Source organism: Muntiacus reevesi, chromosome 11, assembly GCF_963930625.1.
Source record: "Muntiacus reevesi chromosome 11, mMunRee1.1, whole genome shotgun sequence".
NCBI classification, from domain to species: domain Eukaryota; kingdom Metazoa; phylum Chordata; class Mammalia; order Artiodactyla; family Cervidae; genus Muntiacus; species Muntiacus reevesi.
In genome coordinates this window covers 64,015,364-64,034,416 of record NC_089259.1, presented here as the reverse complement: position 1 = coordinate 64,034,416, position 19,053 = coordinate 64,015,364, and the positions used below count along the sequence as shown (strand labels likewise).

At 38.0% G+C, this 19,053-nt stretch overlaps 1 protein-coding gene and 1 long non-coding RNA gene across 3 annotated transcripts in view; one reads left to right on the top strand and one right to left on the bottom strand.

The window, feature by feature from the left end:
• LOC136144402 (uncharacterized) overlaps positions 1–2,627 on the top strand; it is a 40,678-nt gene extending 38,051 nt beyond the window's left edge. The window contains exon 3 of the long non-coding RNA XR_010658537.1: positions 2,608–2,627. This is a non-coding gene — a long non-coding RNA (uncharacterized lncRNA). The remainder of the gene's footprint in view (positions 1–2,607) is intronic.
• GPC6 (glypican 6) overlaps positions 1–19,053 on the bottom strand; it is a 1,181,547-nt gene that overhangs the window by 468,223 nt on the left and 694,271 nt on the right. The gene's annotated exons all lie outside the window — the stretch shown is intronic.

Here is a 19,053-nt window from a genome sequence, read left to right as displayed (position 1 = left end):
ATGAGATTGTTCAGTTATGAAGTACCAATTATGTGTCAAAACTCTTCTCATTTTTTTTTTTATTTTGGAAAATCTCTAACATCTAGAGAAACAGGGAGGTCCTTCACACACTTATAATTCAGCTTCAGCAATTATTAAGAAAACCAATCTTGGATGTCTACTCTCCATTCCTCCCATGAGGGTCAATTACTTCAAATCAAGTGCTAGACATCTTTTAATTTCATTCACAAATATTTCACTATGTGTTGATCTCAAGTGATTCTTAAAAAACATAACCACAATACCATTATCATGCCTAAAATTTAAAATGCATACTAAATATGTTCAGTGTTCAATGTTTAATTATGAGTACTTATAAGCACGTTTCACTCACCCTTGTTTTTTTTCTGCTATTTATTTCTTGTATCTGAAACTAAGATATAAAGGCACTATTCAACTCAATGTGATTCGTAATACTTGATATCTATTTATCCAAACATCCTTCCATCCATACTACATCTAATACCTTGTCTGTAAAGGCTACAGAGGAGGCTTTCTCTTCCACAAAATTTAAAAAAATACTAGAGAAGGTGGAAAAAGATTAGTGAAAAAAAGAAAAAGAAAAACAAATATGGTATTTCCTTTTATTTTTTAAAGAAATGACTTTTTTATGAAATTGAAACAGATGTATGTAGAAAAAGAATAAAGCTAAGAAACTAGTTAAATTTTACAGCTCAATGGGAACATAAGAAGAATGTGTAAATAATGCAAGGTGGAAAATTACTATCAAACCAGACATTGAAGTAAAATGGTTTAGGAGTGCAAAGCAAGAATAGAAAAAATCTTTAAAAATTGAAGAGAAAACTTTTCTTCCCACTGTTTTGCATAAATTATACATATTTTTTCTTAATCTACATAAGAAAGGTAAATTTAAGTGAGTTTCCACAAAAACCACAGCTGTGCCACTTGACCTTGTGAGCTCTGGAAGGTGGTTATGGTTTCTGTGCCTCAGTTTCCCTCTCTGCAAAATGGAGAAGATGTTTATATTTACTTTCCAGTATTTGTGAGCATGAAGCAAGACACTGTGTGTTATACAGTTAGCAGTGTGCATTTGTTCATTAATATGAAAACAAATACAGAGGGTTGGAACATAAAGAAGGCTGAGTTTTGAAGAATTGATGCTTTCAAACTGTGGTGCTGGTGCTGGAGAAGACTCTTGAAAGTCCCAAGGAGATCCAACCAGTCAGTTCTAAAGGAAATCAACCCTGAATCACTCATTGGAAGGACTGCTGTTGAAGCTGAAGCTCCAGTACTTTGGCCACCTGATGTGAAGAGCTCATTGGAAAAGACCCTGATGATGGGCAAGACTGAGGGTGGGAGGAGAAGGGGGTGGCAGATGATGAGATGGTTGGATGGCATTATTAAGGTAATAAAGGACAGAGGAGCCTGGCATGCTGCAGTCCATGGGGTCACAAAGAGTTGGACTGAACAAAGAACAATGAAAAAAAAACAAAACACTGTTTAGTATCCTTAAAATTTTGCTACTCTTTTTTTTTTTTTTACTTACCTGTCATGTCAGAAGATGTGAATTGAGATAAAGAACTGAAAAAAAGATAACTCTAAGACTTTCTCTGAATAAATAAAGCATTTTTTTTCTATGTAAATGTAGTGATTAAGAAACAATGCAGGCTGTGAAAATTTTGACTTTATATTAAACACTTCTACAATTTTTTCCTTATACCTAATATGTATTGGGCAAGTCAGTGCTTTTCTCAAAACATTAAAGGAGAAGTTTTGTCTTTTGACAATCTATTCAGGCATGCCCAATGCATAGAGAATAGAATGTTTTCTGACATGTTCAATTGCTCTTTCATTTTTAATTGCAAGTCAGTCAGGACTCAACTGCAAGATCCCTTTTCATATGCCCTGATGTTCCTTCCTTTTCTGCAAAAGAAATCCTTTTCCAATTTTTTTAAAAAAAATATGTGAATTGAATGCTTCTAATTTAGAATCTGTCACCCTCATAACCTCCCAAAGCTCTGAGAACATCAAGGAGGATTTTCTTTGTCATTCAATTTTCTGATGCCTTTCTAAGTTTGTCTCTTTTTATTTGCCTGAAAATTTTTGCTTATTGGAATTTTATATTTTGGACATCATTTTTTTCAACCAAACCAATTTATATGTATAATAACATTTTTAAAAACAATTATTACAATAACATGGTAAGTTCCCTGAAGTCTTGACAATCTATGAACATTAAATCTATGAGTCAGTCAGCTGTGGCAGTTAAGTTAGTTAATTTGTAGCTAATTCTACAAATTAAGAAAGAATCACTGGAGTTCAGATTTAACTGAAATATGAAACTGGTTGACTTTAATTAGTATTTTAGGCTTTAATGCTTAAATACATTATATAGGGACTACAGCATCAACTGGGCTTGCTTTCTGTTTCAGAGTTTTGTTTGACAATTATTAAGAAAAAGTGACTATACTTAATTTAAAATATCTAAAATATATCAACATTTGGAATAAACTTGCATGCCATGGGAGTTATCTTAAAGCGTTAGTTATCACAGTTAAGATCATAAGAGATACTCTATCTCTGTTTCAACTGCTTGGTTTTTTCCAGTGGTCATGTACAGATGTGAGAGTTGGACTATAAAGAAAGCTGAGCACCAAAGAATTTATGTTTTCAAACTGTGGTGCTGGAGAAGACTCTTGAGAGTAGCTTGGACAGCAAAGAGGTCAAACCAGTCAATCATGAAGGAAATCAACCCTGAATATTCATTGGAGCGACTGATGTCGAAGCTGAAGCTCCAATACTTTGGCCATCTGATGTGAAGAACTTACTCACTGGAAAACACCCTGATGCTGGGAAAGATTGAGGACAGGAGGAGAAGGGGGCGGCAGAGGATGAGATGTTTGGGGATGGGATCACTGACTCAATGGACATGAGTTTGAGCAAACTCTAGGAGATGGTGAAAGACTGGGAAGCCTGGTGTGCTGCAGTCCATGGGGTTGTAAACAGTCAGACACAACTAAGGGACTGAACAACAACAACAACTACTACTTAGGGGTATTATAATTTCTTTTTTAAGCAAGGCAACTCTATCTTTGTAAAAGTCTTTAAAAATCAAAAGTTCTTCATTGGAAAGTGAAAGTCACTCAGTTTGTGTCTAACTCTTTGTGACTCCATGGACTATAGACTCCATGGAATTCTCCAGGCCAGAATACTGGAGTGGGTAGCCTTTCTCTTCTCCAGGGGATCTTCCCAACCCAGGGATCGAACCCAGGTCTCTCGCATTGCAGGCAGATTCTTTACCAGCTGAGCCATAAGGAAAGGCCAAGAATACTGGAGTGGGTAGCCTATCCCTTCTCCAGCGGATCTTCCCAACCCAGGAATCGAACCGGAGTCTCTTGCATTGCAGGTGGATTCTTCACCAACTGAGCTACCAGGGAAGCCCTAAGTATTGAATTCTGTGAGGATTTACATAGTTTCTCTTTCTTAGAAGTTATATTAAAAGGAATGTTTTGTCCCTAAGTTGTGTCAGACCCTTTTCCACCCCATGGACTGTAGCCCACCAGGCTCCTCTGTCTATGGCATTTCCCAGGCAAGAACACTGGAGTGTTGCCATTTTGAAACTGCTTCAGGGGACCTTCCTGACCCATGGATTTAACCCATGTCTCTTGCATTTGGCAGGAAGAATCTTTACCACTGAGCCACCAGGAAACCCATTAACATGGGCTTTATATAATAAATATAATATTATATATAAAGAGGCAATAATATTATATATAAAGATAGTTTAAATTTTCAGAGTATCACAGGTAGGTGAAAACTTGTGCTCTGGATGTAGTTTTTAAGGTTATCATTTCTGGCTGTAGATAAACATAGAGCTAATTCATAGGTGTTCCAATTAGATTCCAAAAAACATTCTTTTAAGTGTCTTATGATACAACTGATTTGATAACTGACAAGTAATTTGTCACCATATAGCTGACAATATTTGTGTAAATATTGTTCTTGAATAAAGTGAATACTTGGTTATCCCTTGAAATTTCCATCCCAATCTGGGATACTAACCTGAAATTAGAATTCTTTAAGGATAATTTAAAAAATAAATATATATGAAGGAATACAATAGTTTGACATCTAGGTTTTTAGCAAAGTCACTGTCGCATGTAAGTTGTAACAGGAAAGAAATCACTGGAACAGAAAACATTCGATAACACCATGCGGAGCTCTCACTTCAATTCAGTGTCAGCTCTGACTTGACCTTTCTTTTACTTCTTACAATTTTACTACCATCTTCTCATCCGTTCTTTTTATTAATTCCTCAACCTGACAAAAAAAGACACTGGTTTTGAATAGGATTAAGAAGCATCTTGCTCACCTAATAACCACAATGTATGGTTTCTCATCTTACGATGTTGCAAGAAGTAGTAAATTGTAACTTACTTCTAAGTCATATATACTGTATTTTAAGCCTCGTCTTGTGAGCATAATCATGAGGCTATTTAATCACAGAAGGTAACTTGTGCAGCTGAAAACCTGCTCATGGTTTCTACTGAATGAGATTTCTAGGTAGGGCTTTCATTTTATTCTTATGAGTTTCCCTAGTGAATTTTATTTTAATGCATTGGGAAAAGTAAATAAACCATTTCATTTTTACTTCCCATTTTATGAAATGCTTCTCAAGTAACTCAATTAATGCCCAAACCAATATTTGAGTAGGCGCATAATGTAATTAAAATTTCATAAAACTGCTATAATCATAGTAGCTTAGTAATAAGCAAGCTTATTTATCACACAAATGATTTCTTTGGATTTCCAATATGTACTTTATTTAGCTAACTCAGTAATAAAAGATACATATATATACACACACACACGCACGTGTATACACACACACACCCCTTTCCTCCAATGAAGTTTGTTGTTCAAAAGAGACACTTAATAATCACTGTTCTCTTCTAAGAAACAAACACTTTTTCTTGCAGTTTGGCCTATGAATGACTTAATAGGGTGAAGACAGAGATGGCTAAATCCCATTTATGTTTTCTGGATAAGATATGCATCCCAGAAAGCTATGAGGTACACCATGACTTTGGAAGCAATATTGGAATTTGAGATCCTCTACAACCCAAATGCAACTCACTGATATCCACTACACTAGTTAGTAGGTATAGTGGTGATTGCTATCATGTGTAATACCATTGTTCACGTGTCTATGTATTTGTCTCTTTATTCTTTCTTTAGTCTTGACAAGTTTGTCAGTGATTTCAAACTTTAGTGCAAGTGAGGATCAAGCAGAAATTTGTTAAAAATCCAGGTTCCTGGGCACAGAGATTCTGAGTAATTGTAGCTAACTGAAAACTAGGAATATGCATTTTCTACAATCGACCCAAGGAAATATGATGCAGGTGGTCCACACATTAAGCCTTGAGAAACAGTACCTGTGGTAACAGAAATCTCATATTTTAATTAAACTCCCTTGGATTTCATCCTTGTGTCCATTGGTATGCTGTATTTATTTAAAGCATGTTGTTTCATACTGTGTCTGACTCAGAATAACACAATACAATAATACAGTAAAAAGCAATAGAGGAAAATCTGGCATGGCATTGCCCAGTAGATATTAATTGTGAAGTATGTATCTAATTTTAAACTTTACTATAGTCCCATTTAAAAAATAAAAAGATAAGGAACATTACAGTATACTAACACATATATACGGAATTTAGAAAGATGGTAACGATAACCCTATATGCAAAACAGGAAAAAGAGACACAGAAGTACAGAACAGACTTTTGAACTCTGTGGGAGAAGGTGAGGGTGGGATGTTTCGAAAGAACAGCATGTATATTATCTATGGTGAAACAGACCACCAGCCCAGGTGGGATGCATGAATCAAGTGCTCGGGCCTGGTGGGGTGGGAAGACCCAGAGGAATCGGGTGGAGAGGAAGGTGGGATGGGGGACCGGGATGGGGAATACGTGTAACTCTATGGCTGATTCATATCAATGTATGACAAAACCCACTGAAAAATAAAAAAATTAAAAAAAAAAAAATAAAGTGAATTGAGGGAAAAAAAATAAAAAATAAAAAGAAATGGGTAAAATTGAATTTTAATAATACATTGTATTCAACTCCATATATCCAAAATACTATTATAATATGTAATCAACATAAAATATTGAAATGCTATAGTATTTTTTATGCTAAATCTTCAGAATACAGTATGTAATTTATACTTAGCTCATCTCAGTTTGAAATAGCCACATTTTGAGTGATTGACAGCTACATGTGGCTAGTGTCTACCATATTGGACAGTCCAGAGTTAGAAGACTGCATTGCAAGCATATTTTCTAAAACCACACTGGCATGTTCAAAAGTAAATTATACCACAGTAAAACTAGTAATTTCATAAGTCTCTTAATTTACATGTATCCACTGAAACCAATAGAGTATATTATGTTAGCCAGATGTGCATCATACTAAATGGTTTTGCCAAGGTCTGATTACCTGATACACAGTCTCTGAGATATGAAGCTATTGACTCTCCTGTCCTTCACTGTGGCCTAAGTGAGAGTTGGTGAAAGAGGACAGGCTCCATGGTGATGGCTGGGGTTTAGATATCTCATCAACGGGTTTTAAGATTCTACAAAGATCTTGATTTCCTAAACCATGGTTGGGGCAAACTTTGGCTTACTGTTGGATTGAAATGTACTATATTTATAAAACACTGACAAGGTTTCACTTACACTTGTTAACAGTATATTCTGAAGGGCATCTGAAAAGCACAGTCAAAAATCAATTGCTGCTCTTCACTGAGCACTAATGACAGCACTAATGAGAACGAACGTTTATTGAATGCTCACCGTGAGTCAAGCCCTGCTCCAAGAGCTTTACACACATTATCTTATTCACTCCTCACAAAAACTCTATGTAGTAGGTACAACTATTATTCCCATTCTATAGGTAGAAAACGCTGAAAAACAAACCAACCACCTGAGGCTCAGAGAGGAGGCAACCCATGGCCAAGATTACCTTACGGGTGGTGGATCCAGGTGTGAAGTCAGGCGTTTGAACTCTGGAGTTAATAATCTTAAACTAGATACCAGGGTTTTTTTTTTTTTTTTCAATCTCAGGACTTCCATTTTAGGGAGGACATTTGTTGTGGGGGAATTAGCACGTGTGCTGGCGGATGTTTGGCAGCATGCCTAGACTCTGTCAACTAGATACCAGTAGCACCCACCCCTCCAAGTTGTTGCTGTTTTTATTGTTGTTCAGTTGCTAAGTTGTGCAATCCCAAGGACTGCAGCATGCCAGTCTTCCCTGTCCATCACTAGCTCTAGGAGTTTGATCAAGTTCATGTGTGATGCCAACCAACCATCTCCAAGTTGTAACAGTCAAAAACGTGTCCAGACATCTCCATGATGGGGAGCAAAATTGCCCCTGCTTGAAAACCACTGCCATTTACTATCTCCCTATAATAGGTATAAAGAGCAATGTGTGCATCTTACAAACAGCAGATGCAACAGGACAAGCAAGAGGATGGGGAATGATTTGAGGAAATACCACAAACAAAGACATCTAAGGCTTCTAGAAGCTGAGAAAAGCAAGAAAACTCCAGAAAGGACATATTCTGCCAACACCTGACTTTAGCCCAGTAAGACTTATTTTGGATTTCCGACCTCCTGTACTGGAAAAAAAAAATGGTGATGCTTTAAGCCTCTAAGTTCAGGGGAATTTGGTTCCTTGGCAGTAGACAATGAATCCAGTTTTTGGCCAAATGTCACCATGATACTTAGTCCCATTTTCATGATTTGCTGTTGTTAGATGCTACATCGTGTCTGACTTTTTTGTGACTCCATGGACTATAGCCCTCCAGGCTCTGTCCATGGGATTTCCCAGGCAAGAATACTGGAGTGGGTTGCAATTTCCTCCTCCAGAGGATCTTTCTGCCCCAGGGATGGAACCCATGCCTCCTGTGCTGGCGGGTGGATTCTTTACCACTAAGCCACCTGGGAAGCTCTGTTTTCATGACTAGGCAAGAGCAAATCAGAAGTGGTAAGTAACTTGCTGAGGGTACCAAGAATCTACTTGTCAATGCAGGAGATGCAAGAGATGTGGGCTTGATCCCTGGGTCAGGAAGATCCCCTGGAGTAGGAAATGACAACCCACTCCAGTTTTCTTGCCTGGAGAATCCCACGGACAGAGGAGCCTGGCGGGCCACAGTCCATAGAGTCACAAAGAGTCGGACAAGACTGAAGCAACTGAGCATGCACAGATTCCCAAAACCAGGAAGGATGGAACCAAGATTTAAAACTAGGGCACCTTACTACAAAATCTGAGCTTTCCTATTCACTCTTATTTTCCAAATACCTTAATATAATGAAATATGTAATCATCATTGACGATTTGAAGATTTAGAGCATAGACAACATTTTTGGAGGGGAGTCTGAAAATATCCCTTTTTAATTGGGAAAGTACTTTTTATTTTTTTTTAATTTATTTTTATTAGTTGGAGGCTAATTACTTTACAATATTGTAGTGGTTTTTGCCATACACTGACATGAATCAGCCATGGATTTACATGTGTTCCCCATCCCGATCCCCCCTCCCACCTCCCTCCCCATCCCATCCCTCTGGGTCTTCCCAGTGCACCAGCCCTGAGCACTTGTCTCATGCATCCAACCTGGGCTGGCGATCTGTTTTACCCTTGACAGTATACTTGTTTCAATGCTATTCTCTCAGAACATCCCACCCTCGCCTTCTCCCACAGAGTCCAAGTCTGTTCTGTACATTTGTGTCTCTTTCTCTGTTTTGCATATAGGGTTATCATTACCATCTTTTTAAATTACTTTTTAAAAAGGTTAATGTTAATAGTGATATTTTTCACTGTGATTATTAGTTACAGATGAGGAAAGGATTCTGGTAATTTCTATATCAGTCTGGAAGAGAGACTCATAAATTTAAAGAGAGAAAGTAGAAAAAAAGGGATCCTCAGGCAATGCAGATCAATATCCTTAAACACTCATGCTACCTTTGATGCTGATTGCTTTGACTCGCCTTATCATTTCTAAACTTCTAGAGACATCTATGTACACAAAACTTCCTTCAAAGAAAAATATAAGTAACAGCAACAAAACTCCAAATCAGCCATTCTTTTTAGCATTATGATTAAGCAGCAGATTAATCTGACTTATGTGCCCTGCTTGCAAGACAATTAAAATATTGGAAAAGATATTAATAGATCCTTGAAAGAAGTAAAATCCCATTCAATAAAAATGTTCTAACTATGAACAGTTCTCATTATCAAAATTGTGCTTATGGGTCATTTGCATCTCTAAATATTTAGCTTCTAGATATGAAAGCCAACAAATCTATGATTTTTGTCCTTTCTTCCCATTTCCAAATCAATTTACCACTCTGGATGCTTTATTTGTTGTTCAGTCACTAAGTTGTGTCCAACTCTCTGCAGCTCCGTGGACTGCAGCATGCCAGGCTTCCCTGTCCCCCCTCATCTCCCAGTTTGCTCAAACTCATGTCCATTGAGTTGGTGATGCCATCCAACCATCTCATCCTCTGCCGCCCCCTTCTCCTCCTGCCCTCAATCTTTCCCAGTGTCAGGGTCTTTTCCAATGAGCTCTTCACATCAGGTGGCCAAAGTATTAGAGTGTCAGCTTCAGCATCAGTCCTTCCAATGATTATTCAAGATTAGTTTCCTTTAGGATTGACTGGTTTGATCTCCTTGCGGTCCAAGGGACTCTCAAGAGTCTTCTCCAGCACCACAGTTCAAAAGCATCAATTTGATGTTCGGCCTTCTTTATGTCCAACTCTCACAACTGTACATGAGCTACTGGAAAAACCACAACTTTGACTATATGGGCCTTTGTTGACAAAGTGATGTCTCTCTTTTTTAATACTCTGTCTATAGCATGATGATAAAAAGCACAGCCTGTGGAGGTGGACAGCTTCAAGCCCTCAAGCTTGCACCTATTTGTTGTGAGTCCTTGAACCACTTTACGCTCTAGTTTCCTCATCTGTCACATGGACATCATTACAGAACCTGCCTCAGAGGACTGCAGTGACGATTTCTGAGATAACACAAGGATAGCCATTAGCAAGGTTATTCTATGATAATCGTAGAATAACCCGGTTGTTCTACAATATCTGCTGACCCTTCTCAACTTGCTTTTCTTGCCTACATATGGCATTTCCATTATTACCTCAAATTATATGAATGATAACAGAAGCCATGCCTTCCCTCTTTGTTCCCTGAAAACCTGCCAAGATATGTCATTTTAATAAGCGGCCCCTCCAACTCTTTATTTCATTATTAAGTAGGTCACCGTCAGATTCTCCTTCTTCTGGTTTTCCCCACACTAGTTTCCCACCTCTGCCACAAAGGTATGTCCTACCTTGCAGATGGCTATTATGCCCTGTCTTTCTCTTTAAACCTATGCATTCATTCTCTGAGTCCAGATGCTCATCATTTCTTGCTTATCCCCTTCCCTGCCTGCAATTCACCTATTAAGTCACCCATTCTCAACATCTCTGCCAGAGTGGTCTTTTGATAAAATGTGAGTATGACCACATTGCTTCTTAGCTTAAAACTTTGGCTTCCAATAACCTTAAACAACTTTTATGATAGCATGATGCCTACCTTCTCCTTCAGATTCCCTTCCTATAAACACTGGTACCTGACTTTGAGGCTTCTAACTGTCAATGGTGGCTGTATGTTAGGTTTATTTCAGAAGCTTTTAAAAGATAGCAATGCCCCATTGTTAATCAACGGTGTTTCATTTTGGTATTTTCTAAATATTATTTAATAAGTATGCATTTTTTTAATTTTGAAAATTTCAAACTTCAACAAAAGAAGAGAAAGTGGGACACTGAATCTTATGAGTCAGATTCAACAATTACAAAGATTTTGCCATACATGCTGACTTATTCCCTTTCTGCTTAAACATTTTAAAGCAAATTCCAGGCATCACCATTTCACAAATAATGCACAATTATTCTCTATTATTATCTGATACCATAGAACATATATATATATTTTTTATCAGAAATGTGTTTCTACAGTTGATTTCTTTGAATAAATTTAAATAAACTGAAATATCACATTTGGTTACTAAATCCAGAAGATCTTTATAAATCTACAGCAGATCTCTGCTGTACAATTAAGCCCTCCTTTATCTTCTACCATTGATTTATTTTGGAAACAAATAGATTATCCTATAAAATGTGCTACTTTCTACAATTATCAGTCATTTAGCTTGAAGTGTCATTGGATTTGTATCTTTCTTGAATTTCCCTTTGTCACTTTTTAAAACTTCCCAGAAAATTCTAAGATTTAGCCAGGGTTGAGAACGACTTGTCTGTTTTTAAACTTAGTAGTATACTTTGCACTATGTTCTTTCATGCAGTTAAAAAGCAGCTACTAATATTCACTAAGTATATGTACTACATGGCAGTCCATGTGCCTGATAGATTTCTCATGTGAAACTCATCACCATGCTACCAAGAGGAAACTGAGTATTAAAGAAACTAGTAACCTGCCAAAGAAATCAAAACAGTAATAAGGTTGGAACACAAACCATAACTTGACTCCCAAATCGATATTCTGACAACTAAGATGGCCTGGATGGTTCTGCATTTTCATTTAAGAACAGATGACGTATGACTTTAAATTGGAAGCAGAGCTTGATTATCCAATTCTCACCAAGCTGTTGAAGGTGCCCTCTCCCCTCACAATGCCATGGTCACGTCTCCATTATCTGTGGTTATGATCATTGTCCTTCTTATTCCAACAGGAGACCTATGCTGTCCAAATAATGCTAGACTAACAGGCTATTGAAATGTGGTTTTTCCACAAATATCATATATTAATACATATATGTGGAATCCAGAAAGATGGCACTGATGAATCTGTCTACAGGGCAGCAGTGGAGATGCAGATAAAGAGGGAAGGAGAGTCTAGGATGAATTGAGAGAGTATCATTGAAACATATACATTACCGTATACATTTTACCATATGTAAAATTAGGTAGCAGTGGAGATTTGCTGTATGGTGCAGGGAGCTCAAATCCGGAGCTCTGTGACAACCTAGAGGGGTGGGATGGGAAGGGAGGAGGGAAGGAGGTTCAAGAGGGTGGGGACATATGTATACCTATGGCTGATTCATGTTGATGTATGACAGAAACCCACACAATACTGTAAAGCAATTATCCTCCAATTAAAAATAAATATATTTCATTTTAAAATGTGGTTTTACCAAACTGAAATTTTCTGAGATTAATATATATACTGATTTCAAAAGCTTGATATGAAAAAAAATAAACTACATAATTTGTAACTTATAAAATTGTTTTGATGCTGAAAGGATAATATTTTGATATACTGACTTCAATAAAATATATTATTAATATTAATTTAGCCTGTTTCTTTTGATTTTTTTTAATGTGGGTATTAGAATTTTTATAATGACAAATATGGCTCACGTTATACCTCTATGAGACAGGGCTGAACTAGACCTGGAACTCCTTGAGGGCAAGAAGGTCTAGTTACCTTTTTCTTTGTAATTTCTGCACTGCCCAAAGCTTCCTGGTATAGAGTAGACAAATAATAAATATCGGGCAATGGGTAGGCCTTAAGTTTTAAAATAAGGTCATATATTCAGCAGTATAGTCAGTCTATTGTCAGATTCTCTCATTGCCTGTAAGATACTGATTAGAGATTCACATTAAACTGATGATACACTTCACTTGAGGATGGTAACATTAACATTCTAAATAAAAATGCATTATCAACAGCAACAAAAAGAATAGCAAAGTTATACATTTTAAGTAGAAGACACATGGATATGACAAAAGATAAATATCACTGTCCACAGAATAAATGATCTGTACTTGAATAAAACTGCTTTAACAATAAAGTCTCATGGTCATAAATCTCCTGAAGTTCAAGTGCTAATCAGACTTCTGGAGAGGCTGACTTTCTGGCTTTTGACCTGAAAGGCAAGCATGGAAAAATCCAGGTCTGTATCATAAGAGCAAAACCCTTGTAGACGGTGAGGATTTGACACAACTTTTTGAAGTATCCATAAGAGTGAGGAGATTGTCAATGACAAGAGCACTCAACAGAATACACTGTTTTCTTCCTCAGGAAAGCTTTACTAGCACTGAAAAAGTGCTAGCAGGATAAGATGGAAACATTGTCTCCTGCCTCTGGTACTTATAATTACACACACACACACACACACACACACACACACACACACACACACAGAGCTAGTGCAGGAGATGTAAGAGATGCTGGTTCCGTCCCTGGGTTGGGAAGATCCCATGGAGGGGGGCATGGCAACCCACTCCAGTATTCTTGGCTGGAGAACCCCACGGACAGAGGAGCCTGGTGGGCTATAGTCCCTAGGGTTGCAAAGAGTCAGACACGACTGAAGCAACTTGCCTGTCTACCTCTATGATTTGAATAGAATTATCTCTGTCTGGGCCACAGCAATATTTCTGAATTTGACTCCAGAAGTGAGAATCTGCTGGCTTTTTCTTTGAGTGAAGGAAGAAAATGAACTCTCTGGGACAATCCTAATTATATTGAGGGCTTGTGAGTCTGAAAGAAATGAAGATTTGAGGATATTTCTCTTTTACTTTCCTTACTACTGTTGCTAGGAGTATTTGAACCTAAACTATTTTGCTTTATGAGGCTTCCCAGGTGGCACTAGTGATAAAGAATCTACTTGCCAATGCAGGAGATGCAAGAGATGTGGGCTTGATCCCGGTCAGGAAGATCCCCTGGAGTAGGAAATGACAACCCACTCCAGTATTCTTGCCTGGAGAATCCCATGGGCAGAGGAGTCCAGTGGGCTACAGTCCATGGGGACACAAAGAGTCAACACGACTTGAACAACACTTTATGTTACATTACCATTGTTTTCTAAGCTCCTTAACTTACTACTTGAGGCACCCAGTTTCATCCTACAGCATGTATGTTATTACTGTATTATCTTGCCAGCAACTACAAAGAGGAGCTACACTATAGAAAAGGCAGAGGAACCAGAGATCAAATTGCCAACATCTGCTGGATCATCGAAAAAGCACGAGTTCCAGAAAAACATGTACTTCTGCTTTATTGACTATGCCAAAGTCTTTGTGTGGACCACAACAAATTCTGAAAAATTCTTAAAGAGATAGGAGATAGGAATACCAGACCACCTGACCTGCCTCTTGAGAAATCCGTATGCAGGTCAGGAAGAAACAGTTAGAACTGGACATGGAACAACAGACTGGTTCAAAATAGGAAAAGGAGTATATCAAGGCTGTACATTGTCACCCTGCTTATTTAACTTATACGCAGAGTACATCATGAGAAACGCTGGGCTGGAGAAAGCACAAGCTGGAATCAACATGGCCGGGAGAAATATCAATAACCTCAGATATGCAGATGACAACACCCTTATGGCAGAAAGTAAAGAACTAAAGAGCCTCTTGATGAAAGTGAAAGAGGAGAGTGAAAAGGTTGGTTTAAAAGTCAACATTCAGAAAACTAAGATCATGACATCCAGACCCATCACTTCATGGTAAATAGATGGGGAAACAGTGGAAACAGTGAGAGACTTTATTTTTGGGGGCTCCAAAATCACTGCAGATGGTGACTGTTGCCATGAAATTAAAAGACGTTTGGTCCTTGGAAGAAAAGCTATGACCAACCTACACAGCATATTGAAAAGCAGAGACATTACTTTGCCAACAAAGGTCCATCTAGTCAAGGCTATGGTTTTTCCAGTGGTCATGTATGGATGTGAGAGTTGGATTATAAAGACAACTGAGTGCCGAAGAACTGATGCTTTTGAACTGTGGTGCTAGAGAAGACTCTTGAGGATCCCTTGGACTGCAAGGAGATCCAATCTGTCCATCCTAAAAGAAATCAGTCCTGAATATTCATTGGAAGGACTAATGCTGAAACTGAAACTCCAATACTTCAGCCACCTGATGCAAAGAACTGACTCGTTGGAAAAGACCCTGATGCTGGGACAGATTGAAGGCAGGAGGAGAAGGGGCCTACAGAGGATAAGATGGTTGGATGGCATCACTGACTCAATGGACATGAGTTTGAGTAAACTCCGGGATTTGTTGATGGATAGGGAGGCCTGGTGTGCTGCAGTCCATGGGGTTGCAAAGAGTCGGACGTGACCGAGCAACTGAACTGAACATTTTATACATTCTTGTTTCATTAAGAATAAAGTAAAGAAACCCTAAAATCTGAGCTATGGTTGAGACAAATTTATAAATAACCTCATTCCCACACTGGTCTTTCAAGGAAAATACCAAAGAACATTTTCTCTCTGGAGTTTAATATTTCAGGATACAGATTTACAGTAATCAGAGTGGATCTCCACCTATGCCTTCACTGTCCAGTTTATTAAGTTTACTTTGCAGTGGGAATGAAACTGAACTGAACACTGCTGCAAGTTGCTACTGTAGGCACTTGAAAGCTGGACTTCTAACTATAGACATCTGTGCAGGTAAAGAATCTGCCTGCAATAGGAGACCTGGGTTTGATCCCTGGGATGGGAAAATCCCCTGGAGAAGGAAGTGGCAACCCACTCCAATATTCTTGCTTGGAAAATCCCATGAACAGATGATCCTGACAGGCTATAGTCCATGGGGTCACAAGAGTCGGACAAAACTTAGCGACTATAACACAAGCATCTGTGCAGGAATTGAAAAAAGAAGCCAAATCCAATTAATTGCCCACACTATGTAGATGAAGTCAGTGATAAGTCATCTCCAAGTATTATAATACATTAACTTCAAAACTTCCCTGGATTCTCACCTTCATCCCTCCAATTTTCAGTTGAATCTAACTGGCAGATGCCTCCATGGATAAAATTGGAAGTTTGAGTAATAATATTCACAGTTAACTCATGGACCAAAAATTTCCAATGATTTGAATAAAAGTTCACATTAATTCAGTGCTTATATATCAGGAATTGTTTCAAATGTTTGAATGAGTTATTCTATTCAACCTTCACTGTCATCTAAAGCAGTCAAAGAGTGTTACCACTTCCTTTTGGCAAAGAAGGAAACAGAGGCTAAGAGAGATGAAGAGACTTTTTGAAGTCACATTTTACTACTTGGTGGATCCAGAATTCTACTCTGATGAATATTTTTAGGATGTATTCTCTTAATGCTAAACCATCAAACTTCCCATGCTTTTGGTCTTGAATAGTCCGAACAGTATGACAAAGAGGCAAATTGCTATAAGAACCTTCCCTGTTATTTCAGTAAATTTCCAGTCAATCAAATTGATCAGATTTAACTATCTGCTTACTAGGTAAAAGACTATAGCCCAAATAACTTCAAATAATAAAAATAAATGAAAAAACAAACAAACAAACAAAACTTCCAGATGCCAGTGGACAAGTAAGAGGCAACCTTCCTGACTATGAGTAGGTAGAAGAAATTAAGTCATTATCCCTGGTCTTTATTGTCACCAGAAGCTGTTTGGCTAAGTCGTAAAACTAATCTTAGTTTTTATGTGCTCTGTTTTATATGAGACTCAACCTAATTCCCTCTTGGTCTCCACTAATGGGCTAAGAGACTGTATATCTTAGCAGCAAAGTTATCTCATTCATGAGTGTCTTAGTAAGAGAACTCACTTCCCATGTATTTCAGAAACATTTATCTATTTCGGGTAGCACATCACGTCAACCAGCCTGTGGATAGAATATTTTGCTCCAGGTAAAGCTGCTCAAATCCTCTGCTGAATATACAGTAAACAGAACATTACACAGGAAGCTGCCGGGGAAACATATGGTCTTTGTCAACAGCGAAATCTCTGAACTGTACAGTGTCATTAGCGATGGGCTTACTAGATTCAAATACAGAACCACACGTGTTCACATAAGCTCTAGTGACTCAATCATCTGCACTGGGTAGGGCCAGCTGACAGCATCTGCCTTCTATTTAAAGGTGCGCAGGAAGCAGGAGGCAATACCTGACATGGAAAGTAATAGACTTGCCTATGAGAAGCAACAAATGCCTGCCCAAAGCTGGGATCTTATCATTTCAATGAGTCAGATCATTAAATTTGAATTATGGCCCATAACGATTCACGAGGCTAAAATTATGGAAAGTTGGTCTCCTGCCAATAGAATTAAACCCATACTACTTTATTTTCAGCTATGATAGTCAAACATATGTGTCACATAGCAGCCTTCCCTGGTGCAATGGAGATGCAAATTGAAAGTTACAAGTTATAGCTCCAAGCAATTTTTACCTTTATATATGGGAAAAGACAAATTATTAATATGTAATTCACTGGAGAGTTATGCAATTTTTCTGCCTGGGGAGATGTTAGACTATTTGGGGTTCCATTAACTACCTTTAACCCACAGACAAAATCATCCTGGGTAGTTTAGAAGACTATTTGGCTATTTCTAGTATATTCTTCTTCTTTTTCCTTTTTTCGTTAGATGAATGGTTTATTTCTGTAGTGCTTATGTGTCTTTCAACCCTAAAATTCCATGGGGCTTATGAAGCTAGTCTCCAAAGATGACCTCCAAACATCCAAGGCTTTCAGTATTTATACCTGGACAATGTCTAGTCCCCTCCCACATGACACCTGGACACATCTGTGTGGCTCCAGTTGAAGTGACATTGTGTGTACTCTAAGACTAGATTTTTGGGAATATTTGTAGCTTTGAAATGCTTCCTGGAAGCCAGTTGATATGGAAAAATTCCAACTGCCCTGATACTTCTATGAGGTAAAGAACCTCAAGATTACAACATGAAGAGGTCATGTAAAGAGCTAGAGAGAGGGATGGTTCACCAGTTCCCAGCTAGCGCAGCCATACCAGCTGAAAGGCTAGACATGTGGATAAAAACATCTTATGCATCATAATCCCAAAAGATGACACATGGAGAAGAACCAAGGAAATTAGCCGGAGAGAAGATCCTAGATCCATTACCTCATTTGAGCCCTTCTCACCCCTTCCCAACATTCAAGTCACCCTGGGTGAGGCCAGACATCAGAGTATAAAGAAGAGTTGACCTGGCTATACTTTTAAGGCTATTATTATTATTATTTTGATGTGGACTACTATTTTAGTCTTTTTTGAATTTGGTACATTATTGCTTTTATGTTTTGCTTTTTTGGTCATGAGGCATATGGGATCCTAGCTCCCTGACCAGGGATAGAACCTGCACCGCCTGCATTACAAGGCAAAGTCTTCCCACTGGACCCCTGGGGAAGGCCCTCCTAGCTGTTCTTTGCCTGAATTTTAGGCAAAAGAAACACAGACATGATAATGTAGTTCCTTTTTTCTTAGTTTTGGAGAATTTTGTTACAGAGCAATAGACAATCAGATTAGGTTTTTCAGTGCCCTAAAAACTTACTGGTAAAAGTGTATTTATTCTAAAAGTTAAGACCCAATGTAGAATTTGTTCTGCTTGGACTTCAAAGGGAGCTGACATAAGCCCTTTCAAGGAAAGACCAGTTAGGTATACAGGTTTTGTTAAGAAACAATTTGTTCAATAACTGACTCAGATTTCTCATATTATAAATAGGGCACATTTTTTTTTCCTATTCTCAGATAATACAGAGACTATCCAGACACACACTTTTACAAAATAACTCCTTCCATATCTAAAGGTCATTCTTAAATTACTATACCCGTTTCTCTACAATTCGATTATAAAAAGCAGAGAAGGCTATGAAGTCAAGGAGACTCCTGCCTCTATTTGGATTTCAGCTCTGCTACTTAAGGTGATCCAGCCCTAAGCGGGTTTGTAGATCTCACTGAGTTTCTACTTCTTGCCTTGCCATATGGGGCAACGATGCCTAAATTATTTGTTGTTGGGAGGGTTAATAAGAGACAGTGTAGTAGGTGAAGGGCTGACTACCTTGTTGGATGTGATAAATGTATATTAAATGGTAGCTTTTCAAATGTGTCGCCTTCTGATCTTTATGTATCTTTGTTTCTTTACAGCTCTCTTAAGTTGAAAGAATCAAAACTGGATATTTTCTTTTATCTAATGTGAACGAGA